The sequence below is a fragment of the Rousettus aegyptiacus genome, unplaced genomic scaffold (assembly GCF_014176215.1).
Source record: "Rousettus aegyptiacus isolate mRouAeg1 unplaced genomic scaffold, mRouAeg1.p scaffold_m13_p_15, whole genome shotgun sequence".
Taxonomy (NCBI): Eukaryota; Metazoa; Chordata; class Mammalia; order Chiroptera; family Pteropodidae; genus Rousettus; species Rousettus aegyptiacus.
The window spans coordinates 9,900,001-9,911,694 of record NW_023416290.1 but is presented as its reverse complement, the minus strand read 5'-3'; positions in this window follow the sequence as shown (position 1 = coordinate 9,911,694).

The following is an 11,694-nucleotide window of genomic DNA, read 5'->3' as shown; positions in this document are numbered from 1 at the left end:
AGCCATTTATTTCAATCCCTTCTTAGAGTTTTTATTATAATTTCTACTGTATTTTATCAAGTGCCATTTAGAATGTATTGAAATGATGAAAATATTTTCTTCTTTAGTATGTTAATTAGTGAATTACGTTAATTGAGATATTTTGATGGTGAACCCCCTTCCGCTTTTAAACTAGATCTTCGTTGATCATTTCGATATGCTGTTTGTGAATGGACTGAATTCTATTATTAAAAGTCAGATACTGTTAGATTGGATTAAAAAATTAGGTTTTTATTTTTTTCTTTTGAATTTGTACCTATAACCATAAGAGGAATTAATGAGTAGTTTTCCTTTTTGTGCTCTCTTTAAGTGAATTCTTAATATAAATGAAGAGACATCTAGGAAAATCTATGGTCTGTATTTAAAATTTTTAAAAATAATATCAAGTAGAATCCATTAAGTTGGCACTATCCTTTAATAAAAGAAAATATGCGTCGAATGCATACAGATGTGTAAGAGTTGTCAAAACCTGCCCAGAATATGCATATTTTTCAGTTTTTTATGGATAGCATTTCCTTCCTCTTTTTCTCTTTCACTTCTTCCTCACCCTTGAGATTCTTATGGGTCGACCTGAGCTGGGCTCAGTTGCTGAGCGCTTTCGCTGCAGCCAAACCTAAGAAGCTGGGATACATAGTCTCTTAGGGCTTAGCAGTTATTACAGTGAGAAAATCCTGTCTGGCAGCTGTCAAGGGATGTATGAATGTCAAGGAAAAAGGAGACCCCGAGGCAAAGAGCCACCTTCAGAGACTCGGATGTGTGACTTGCAAGGCAGGTCCGCTTATCACTCTGGGCAGGAGCTGTGGTGGGTGTCCTGGAACTCAAGATACTTCCTAAAACCCTGGCCCCTCAACTGTAACAAACGTTTCTCTCTTTTATAGCTGCTTCTGCAGTCAGAGCTGTTCTTGGCGCCTCTGAAGCTGCTGCGGTTGTACTGAAGGACCGCGTAGCCGGTCCTTGAGTCCTTTACCTTGGCAACCCAGCTGGCACTGGGTCTTCTCCTCTCCCTCGGTCTGTCCCTTATTCCTGCCTCACCTCTTCTGTTTTTCCAACTTTGCCTTTTCGGTTAGACCCTCTCCACACACTGTTCTGTGCTGAGTTGGGGCTGAAAGGCAGTCCAGCACCTTGGGGGTGGTCGCAGCTCATTTTGAAAGCCCGTGGTCAGCCAAGATGTGGAGTAGCTCATAAAGTTGGCAGCCATAGGCTTGGAGTAATGGCAGCAGCACCGCAGACTCAGAGGTGGCAGTTCTAATGGTGACAAGTTGGGCAAACGTGCCAGCAGTTTCCATGGTGACATCGCTGGCTTCAAGGGAAGCAGAAAATGAATAATGGTCACAGACAGGGGCTTTTCCATGGTCAGTCGCTATCCTCCCCGCCACCAGTCATGGACATTGTGTTACCTCTCTAGCATCCATGTCAGCCCTTCCCCATTGGTTTGGGTGAGATGGAACTCAAACCTCAGTTCTAGAAATGAGACCTGGTTTGATCTAAGCCAATTATCACAGTTTCTTGCTATAACAGCTAGTTCAATGTTAAGTGAATCAAGGGCCCTAAGCTGATTAGTGCACAGAATTCTTTAGCTGCAGAGATTGTTGAAGGAGTGGCCACATACCTTATTTTGATCCAGAGATACTGTTCAGAACTTTTGTTCATTGTTTCAGTAGTTAATTCCTGGGGGGGGGGGGGGAGGTGTTGGGGCACTTTAAAACTTAGTGTCTTAAGACATCGATGATACTTTATTTCTCTTAATTTTGTGAGTCAACTGAGTGTTTCTTCTGGTCTTGCCTGAGATTATTCCTGCAATTGCAATTATATAACAGCTCACTTGTGACTGGAGGGTCCCAGATGGTATCATTCCCATGTCTGACAATTGGTACTGACTCTTGGTTGGGGTGCCTTGGCTCCCCTCCGTGTGGCTTCTTTATCCTACAGTAGGGTACCCTGGGTATTTGCCTAGCATGGTGGCCTTAAGTTTATAAGAGGGCAATAGTGGAAGTACAAAGTCTTTTAAACTTAATCTCTGGAATTTTCACATTATCACTTCTATCATATTTTGTTGGAAAGGGCAATTAATGAGGCCAGCTAAGATCTAAAGTAGAGAAAAAACACAGTCTATCTATTAATGAGAACAGTAGGTTGACAGATTACTAAGTGATGATGCCACAAAGAATCATAATTCATTAAGGGATATTATCAACCCACAATTGTTAAGTGAGGCTACTTATGTAGTGAAACTAACATATATTGCTTAACCTATTGTCCAGTATTATCTTTTTAAAATTATGATGTAGATTCCACTATCTAGTGTATTCCAGTTTTCATAACTTTCCCTTCAGAACTGGCTTTTTGTTCTACCGCATCTCAGTGTGTGTGACACTTATTTCAATGTTTGTGCACCTGCCATCAATCAAAATATGAAGGCATCATTCATTTTTTCTTTTTAGATTATCTTAACCCTTTTATTTAAATGTTCCACTGACACCTTATTATATAAAATATGAAACTTTTAGGTAAAAATGTTTCAAGATAATAGGGTGAGGATGTATGTCAGTCCTTAATCTCATCAAATTCTCCCACCACCACCACCATTTAGATAATAGTAAAAGAAAACACCCATTGTCATGAAGAAAATGAAAGAGAAACATGAGCAAGAGAGAGCTTTCAACAAGTTTCTGAAAGATAAAAAGAGGATGGAAAATTTTGACAAGAAAAGGAGCACCAGGCAGGGGTGGAGCACAGTACCGGGGGAGAGCTGGGTGTGTAAAGCTGGCGGGAGTGAGAAGAGAGGCTTGACCAAGACTCTGTCTGCAGAGCACAGAGCGCTTTCTTCCTGGCATGCCTGTTTCTTCGCTTCCCTTCTCTGTGTTCCCTGATGTTTAGTGTAGGAGCCAAGCATCCATTTCATATTGAAAATACGTAAGGACTCTTTTCTAATAAGATGTAACCATCTGCATAAGTAGAATTAGAAGTTTTGGGGCCAGCACCCCGGAGTAAAGTTCTCCCATTTTGGCAGTTGGAACCTCCACAGCTAATGACCTGCTATGTGCCTGCTCCCACTGAAGGCTTTATTTCATTTAGACAAGCTTTGGACTCATACATAAAGTTTCCAATCAATGTTTCTATGAGTGAGAGAAACCCAGCAGGAAAACAGCCTAGCATGCAAAAGGAATCACACCCCCCACTACAGAGTATAATTATCCCGCCTCCCTTTCTTAAATAGAACAGATATCCACATTATGAGTGACAGAATTAAAAGCAGGTTAAGATAAAGAAAAGATAAGATTAAAAAAAAAAATCCAAATCAGAGAACTGTCCACAAGAAACAAAGAATTCTCAGAAAAGGTTCGAGAAGGTAATGACAAGAACAGAAGCTATGAGAAAGGAACAATCAGGGAATAAATTATAATATTTATGCACATATAATCATATGCCAAATAAAAACCTTAAAAGAGATTAGAGTATAAAGTGAATTAGTCTCTCACAACATAGAGTTAAAAATAAAAAACCAAAGATTAAATAAAAGGAAAAGCCAACAGCAACAATAAAGAGATTGAACACTTAAGATAGATAAGATATACAGAGAATAATTCCAGGAAATCCAGCTTAACTAATAGGTGTTCTAGAAAAATGGGCACACAGTAATAAAGGGGAAGAAAATTTAAGGAAATAATATCTAGTAATCAGAAGAGATAACTTTTCTGTTTGAGTCACTCAGGTAACTGGCAAATAATTGAAAGAAGATGGACATGTAAATACAGTCCTGAAATCCGTTCATCAGAACATAGAAGAAAGAGAAGATTCCTAAAAACTTCCAGGTAGATGAAACAGATCCTTTACAAAAGATAGAAAGTCAAACTAACATTGGTAGAAAAATGAGCAATGCATTCAGAATTCTAATGGGCAATGTTTTTGAACCTTCCATTCTTACACAGTCGAGCTTTTAATAAAGCATGATGACAAAATAATTATATTTTAGGCATGGCAGGACTCAGAAAATTTACATCGCACACACCCTTTCTGTGGAAGTCTTTTGAGATATACTCCAGCAAAACAAGTGTAGATATCAAATGTTGCCATTTAAATTCCGCGGCCCCAAAGGATGTTGTAGTTACCAGCCTCCGGGGCCCTTGTTATGTGACCTCATCTGGAAATAAGATTTTTGAAGATTATCTAGTTAAGATGAGGTAATGAGGGCGGGCACGACTATGTCCTCATACAAAGGGGGAATTTGGACACAGAGACGACACACAGAAGAGTAAAGACCATGTGAAGGCATAGTGAGAGTGCCATCTTCAAGCTAAGGGAGCGTCTGAGGATACCAGACAGGCACAGAGGATAGTGGAGAGGCGCAAAGAGATTCTCCCTCAGAGACATCTGAAGGAACCATCCTTGCTGACACCTTGATCTTGGACTTCCAGACTCCAGAACAGTGAGGTATGAGAACCTTGTTATGGCAGCCCTCAAAAATTGATATACCCACAGAAAAGATTCCTGATAGAAGAGACGGTGAAATTCACCTGGAGGCCTTGGAAAAGCAATCCCAAGATGTCAGTTTTCTAAAAGGTCCTTAAGCAATTAGTCCAGATAGGAAATAAAATTAGAAGGCTCCAAGAAGAAGAAGAAGAAGAAGAAGAAGAAGAAGAAGAAGAAGAAGAAGAAGAAGAAGAAGAAGAAGAAGAAGAAGAAGAAGAAGAAGAAGAAGAAGAAGAAGAGAAGAAGAAGAAGAAGAAGAAGAAGAAGAAGAAGAAGAAGAAGAAGAAGAAGAAGAAGAAGAAAAAGCAGAATAGAAAGAAAATAAAACAACGGAGAGTGCTAAAGGGGCTAGATAATGTTAGTGACTTCGTGAAAAAAAGGATTTATGTATTCTTTCTACAAAATATTCAGCTCTTCACCAGAAATGGAAAACGAAAACAGAATACTGTCAGACTATGTAATAAAGTCATGGTTCAAATGTGAAGGAAACCGAGAGGTGTCATGTGTGACTCTCGGCACTCGATGGCGTGTTATGAAACAGAAGCCATTTAACCTAGAAGTGGTCCCTCGAGTTGCATGAAGGTTACAACTCTGGGCCCAAAGAAAATTAAATGCAATTTTATCACACGATTTATTTCTATAGTAAGTATTATTAAAGTAGCGAGATAATACATATTCTAGTTACTGATTTTTAAGCTTTTAGAAAGAAACATAGGTGACTTACATGTGGCTACAGAACACGAGATAAATATTATCAACTCTGGCAATACAAAACTACAGATACTGCTCAAAAGGTAGAAGTTGGAAGTTGGTGAGATGGAGAAAAAGGACAAAATTGTTAATAGTTTCATCTAATATAGGCAATATTGCCTAAATTTTCTAGACAAAAAGTAACTCGGGTGTATTATTTATTTGTACAAAGTTTATCAATATAAGAGTTAAAATTATAAGTATCAAAAATGGGTACAGCCTTTCTCAACTTGATAAAGAATATCTGTGAAAAACATACAGCTAACATCATACTGAATGGTGAGCATGGAGATGCCGTCCTGCTAAGATCAGAAATAAGGCAAGAAGATACGCTATCGCCACTCCTGCATCTTACTGGGAAGTCCTAGCTAATGCAATAAGACGAAAAAAGGAAATGAAAGATATGTAGATCGGGAAGAAAAAATAAAACTGTCTTTGTTCACAGATGACGCGATTGTCTAAGTAGAAATCACAAAACAGTAACAACAAAACCCTTTTGGAACTAATAAATGATTATAGCAAGATGACAGGATACTAGGTTAAGTCAATTGCTTTCTCCTATACCAGCAATGAACAACTGGAATAATAAAAAAAATAAGACTATTTACATAGCACACAAAAACATAATTATTCTTGGGTATAAATCTAACAAAATATACATAATATCTATATGAGGAATGTTTAAAACTCTGCTTTAAAAATCAATGAAGGTCTAAATAAATGGAGAAATATTCCTGTACATGGATAGAAACACTCGATATTGTAAAGATGTCAATTCTTCCCAATTCGATCTACAGATTCGACATAATTCTAATCAAAATCCCAGCAAATTAATTTGTGCAAATTGAAAAAGTTATTTTGAAGTGATATAGAGAAGCAAATAACCCAGAATAGCCAGCTTTCAATCATAAGGAGAAAAACAAAGCCAGAGGCCTGATCATACCTGCCTTAAAGACTTGCGATAAGTCTGGAGTAATCAATACAATGTGATACTGGTGAAAGAACAGGCAAATCGATCAAGGTACTGGAACAGAGAGCACGTAAACAGGATCCACACATATATAATCACCGACATTTGAAAAGGGAGCAAAGGCAATTTAATGGATAAAGGTAACCTTTTCAACAAATTGTTTTGGAATGACTGGATGTTCCTATACAAAAACAAAACAAAACAAAAGAATCTAGACACAGATCTTAGGTCTCTCACAAAGATGAACTCATGGATCACAGATCTAAGTGTAAAATGCAAAACTATAAACCTCTGAGAAGATAAAATAGGAGAAAATCTAGGTGACTTTGGGTCTGGCAGTGATAAATCCACACATTTTTAGATATTTTAAACCCCCAAAATGTAGTCCATGAAAGAAAAAAAATTGAGTTAGTCTTTATTAAAATGAAAACCTCCTGCTCTAAAAATGACAATGTCAAGAGAATAAAAATCAAGCCGCAGGCTAGAATGAAATATTGGCAGAAGACACATCTGATAAAGAACTGCTACACAAAATACAGAAAGAAATCAAAACTCAATAATAAGAGAACAAACAACCTAATTTAAAAAATGGGTCAAAGACCTTAACGGACACTTCACCAAAGAAGACATACAGATGGCAAGAAAGCATATGAAAAGATGTTCAACATCGTATGTCATAAGGGGATTGCTCATTAAAACAACAGTGAGATGCCACTATATAATGATTAGAAGGGCCAAAATCCAAAACCCTGACAACACCAAAGGCTGGAGAAGATGTGAAGCAACAGGAACTATCTTTCATTGCTGATGGGAATGAAAAAGGATACAGTCACTTTGGAAGATAGTTTGGCAGTTTGTTATAAAGCTAAATATACTCTTATCATATGATCCAGCAATCGCGCTCCTTGATATTTGCTTAAATGAGTTGAAATCTATGAAAAACACAAAAACCTGCACACAAATGTTTACAACTGCTTTATTCATAATTACCCAAACTTGGAAGCATCCAAGATGTCCTGGAATAGGTTAGATGGTAAACGAACTGGTACATCCAATGGAATTTTATTCAGTGATAAAAAGAAATGAGTTATCAAGCCATTAAAAGACAGGGAGGAAACTTAAATGCATATTGCTAAGTGAAACACGTCAATCTGAAAAGGTTATGTACCGTATGATTCCAACGTATGACATTCTGTAAAAGACAAAACTATGGAGACAGTGAAAAAAATCAGCGATTGCCAGGACCTGAGAGGGAGGGGAGCAGGCGGTGAAACTATCCTGCATGATGCTGGAGGTGGATATATATCAAACATTTATTAAAACCCATAGAATGTGCGACGTAAGGAGTGAACCCGAATGTAAACTATAAACTTTTGTTAATAATACTGTATCCATATGGGCTAATTAAATGTGAACAAATGTACCATGCTGATATAAGATGTTAATAACAGGAGACATGGGGGTGGGGGAGGAATCTAAGGGGTTTATGGAAACTCTCCATTCTCAAATTTTCTATAAATCTAAAACTGCTCAAAAAAGATAGTCTAATAATTTTTTAAAAAAAATATAAGAAAGCTATTTCATGATATTCTTTTTATAGTTATGTGATTCCAAAAGATAATTCTTCTCTGCTACCATGGTGGCCTAGTATATCATCTATCTATTTTCAGTAAACTTACTTTTGTATTTTGTTAATTATGATTTTTTTTTGAATTTTTTATAATGTATTTCTTTTACCATTTTTCATGATTGGTTTGGGAAGAGTATAGATAGATTTGATTATGTTATTGGCACATTTCAGGTGAGATTAATGATACTTCTTTTTTGAGACTATAGTAAAATAAATGTAATATTTGCAGTTTACTCTTGTCCCCTAAACAGACTCACAATCCATAGTGAAGGTCTTTTACTTATAGAACATTTTTTCTCTGAGAAAATAAAATGATATCCATGTAGCTTCCCCTGTCGAAGAAAGGTTAGAGGACCAAAAAAAGTCAAGTTTAAGCAAAGGCAGGTCTTTGTTTAGAGATAGAATGATTAAGTTCTGGGAGGCTAATAGAATTCTGGTGCATTTTATTCTCCCATTCATTCAGATAGTCAATCAGCAAATATTTGTTTAACCAAAATTGCATGCCAGGTTCTGGAGAGACTCTGGGACCACATGGGTGACATGAACTTTTTCTTTGGGAAATGGTGGCCTGGTAGAGAGTTCCATCAATTAATCTGGCAAAGGCGATACAGTGCAATCAGTACTATGATAGGGAGAATGGGCTGTACAATGGAGCTGGCACTGTAAGATTCTGAAAGCACTCCAAGTGGCTGGGGCGCATTTGCGAAGTGGGGAGTGGCATGGGGTGAAGCCAGAGAGGCTGGTCCCATGTGATATTGGTCTTTACTTAAAGTGCTCGAAACAGGATAAGCCCCCTTGTGTATTGCAGGAAAAACTCTCTTGACCTCTTCTCTCATTCCTGATGATCATGGAACCAGTTCCTCAAATGGTCACACCAACCTGAAACAGGAACACCCTTCTTGCTTCCTCAGATCTTATCTGTAAAATCCTCTAGGCACTCATGCGCGGGCAACCCAGAAGTACAGGGACCAGTCACGGCCCTGCGGGGCACTCCTTGACCAAATGAGGACAGGAAATAATGAATAAATGCTTCCCTCTTTCTTCCTACGGGTGGGTAGTACTGAGACGTATTTCGCTTGGCTTCTCAGAGGGTCCTATAGGATGGAGCATCCAGTCTCCTGCAGGGGTGGCCAGCTTTGTCATGCATTCTAGTATTGGTTTTCCTTCTTTCTCTGTTTCACTCCTCCTTTCACTCACTCCTGTTCCCTAGGGTTACGTCACCATAGAGATTCTCTTCACAACAGCTTTTGCCTCCCTGCTCTGCTTCCTGAGGAAACCAGGCTAAATGAGCAGAGAATGATGTAAATATATGTAATTGATATACGATATATAGTATGTACAGATAATAAATTAGATAATAATATATTACATATAACATGTAACGTATTTTATATTTAAGAATGATAACCCTGGAGAACATATTAAAGAGGGTTAATATGGGAGGCAAGACAACCAGGTAGAAATTTTTGTAGGGAGGAGATAAGTAGCGTGTAGCTTGAGGTATGGTGCGGTGCCCTTGGAGAGGTGGAGAGGGTTTTAACGAAGGTTCATGGGAAGGGAAGGCTAAGCAGACAAATGGCACAATGCAGGGTGTACCAAGTCTCTTCTGAGACTAACTCATGGACAAAAACTGGCCGTTTATTCTATAGGGATGGCTGTAGGTTAGCTTTCCATAATGAAGAAAGTGATTATCCATTACATGGTAGATTATGGTTGTGAGGATGATTTGGGGTTAATTGAGCCAGTGTGGACATGACTACATCTTTAAGAACATTGGAGGCCTGCTCCAGTAATCCTATCCAAATATGATTTAGTTTGCTAGGCCATAAACATAGTATCTAAAATGAAAACATGGCTATGAAAACTGTATTTTGTCCTTTCAAACAACAAGTTCTAAAATCCTTGAACTGGTATGGGAAATAATTACATACTCTACATCCTATGCTTGTTATGACTAAAGTATAATTGAATTAATAAGTATTTATAGAATTATTTCTTCTCCAATACTTTTAATTGTGTGTTATATAGCTCCAATGTGTCTATAATATTTTTATACTAGTATAATCAAGAATTACCTATCATAGGCCAGAGTAGTGAAGGAAACACCAGAATCAATTTTACCTGTAAATAAAGAACAGTCTGATTCTTTGAATTCTCTATTTAACAAGATGGACATGAAATCAAACAATATTTCCATTTTTTTTCAGTGTCATTATCTTTTAATTAATTTCAGCATCAAATTTGATTACTTTACCTGGGTAAATACTAGTATTGAAATGGCAGGGAGCCTAAAATGATCTCTATCTGAGATATGACCAGGGAGCTAGCTCTCTTCTCATAAAGAGACAGCCTTGGATTTTTCTGTCTTTTAGTCCAGGAGTCCTCTCAGCCTGACCAAAGGAAACCTACTATGCATTGTGCTTTGGCCCTTTGAACTGTATAATAATGGATTCTGGCCACATCAAGTTCATGCATATGAAATAAATTTAATGGCTGAGCTACTTTACTACTCAGCAGCCTCTTCTCTCTATCTTCTTTTCTTCCATCTCCTTTTGATTGGATGTTTCAACCTCATTAGTATTTCAGGAAAAAGCTGGATCCCGTCCATCATTTTTGTTGTCGCTTTCCTTTTCCTGGCAGACAGAGCCTCGAGTTTCAATAGAGGAAACCGGGGAGGGATACGACACATTCAGAGTTTATGAAAGACCTTATTTACCATCAAAGTGAAGGTTTCCAGATACTCTAGCCCTGTTTTCTTATGCTCTTATGCCTTTGATGAAGAGTTAAGAACTCCAGCCCAGGCTACAGGAGACACTGAGAGGTGCTTGGCAGAGGGCGCTACGTGGTGTCCTGAAGCTGTTCATCAATGGCCCACGAGCAGAAGAGTGGGCAGAAACGTAATCATTTCTACATGGGCACTTCTGAGAGGAATGTGAATCTGCACACTTAAATGAATATTTTTTTCCTGCTAGCTTCCTTGCATTTTTTTTTTTTTTTTTGCAAAGGATTTGTTGCAGTTTGCCTTTTCATTGAATTCCTTATATTTGTGACACTGTTTCACTCAATGGTGAGTCTTTAGAATGGTGGCTCTTGGATGTCAGCGAGTCTAAGAATAATCTGAAGACCCTGTCGGATGAGTTGAGGGCTGCATCTCTGAGATATTTATTCAATAAATATGGGACCTGGCCCACGGGTGTTCATTTTAACAAGATCTCAGGGGGTCGTTCTGCAGTGGTCTGTGAGCCACCTTGAGAAATATTTGCCTAGAGATCGAGGTCTCTATGGTCCCAGGCCCTAGCACTCTGCAGTACTGATGAAGGTCCCCAGCACATGTTCATGGAGACTGAGGCACGAGCTTAAGATGGGTCAAACACCAGTGGGCATTCAGGCTCTCAGAGGTGAGACTGAGGCTCTAGGGGGTCATGTGTAGACTAATTTTTTTGATAGAAGGAAATCACACAACAGTTCTCCAATTGGGGATAATTGGTAAGAAATAAATATTATTTTATCTAGGAGAACATCTGATGGAAAGCCTGATTTATTTACTTAATGTTTACATCAGCAAAGGGGGGAGACCAGGGAGGAGGAAATGCATTCATTCCTTGCTGCCTGTAGTACATTGTGAAAGGTTCAATCGTGTTTGATTTTCCCATTCATTATTGGATGTGTGTTTCTCATGTCTTCCGTCTGTTCCTTTGTTTATTGTTTACTAGGTGCTGTGAGGTCTGCTCTTTCATGTGCCGTATCCTTTGTTCTTCTGCCACAGGGTGTGAAGTCCTTTACTTATTTGTCCTTTGCTCATGGCTACCTCGAAATTGCCAGGTGCAATAAATAG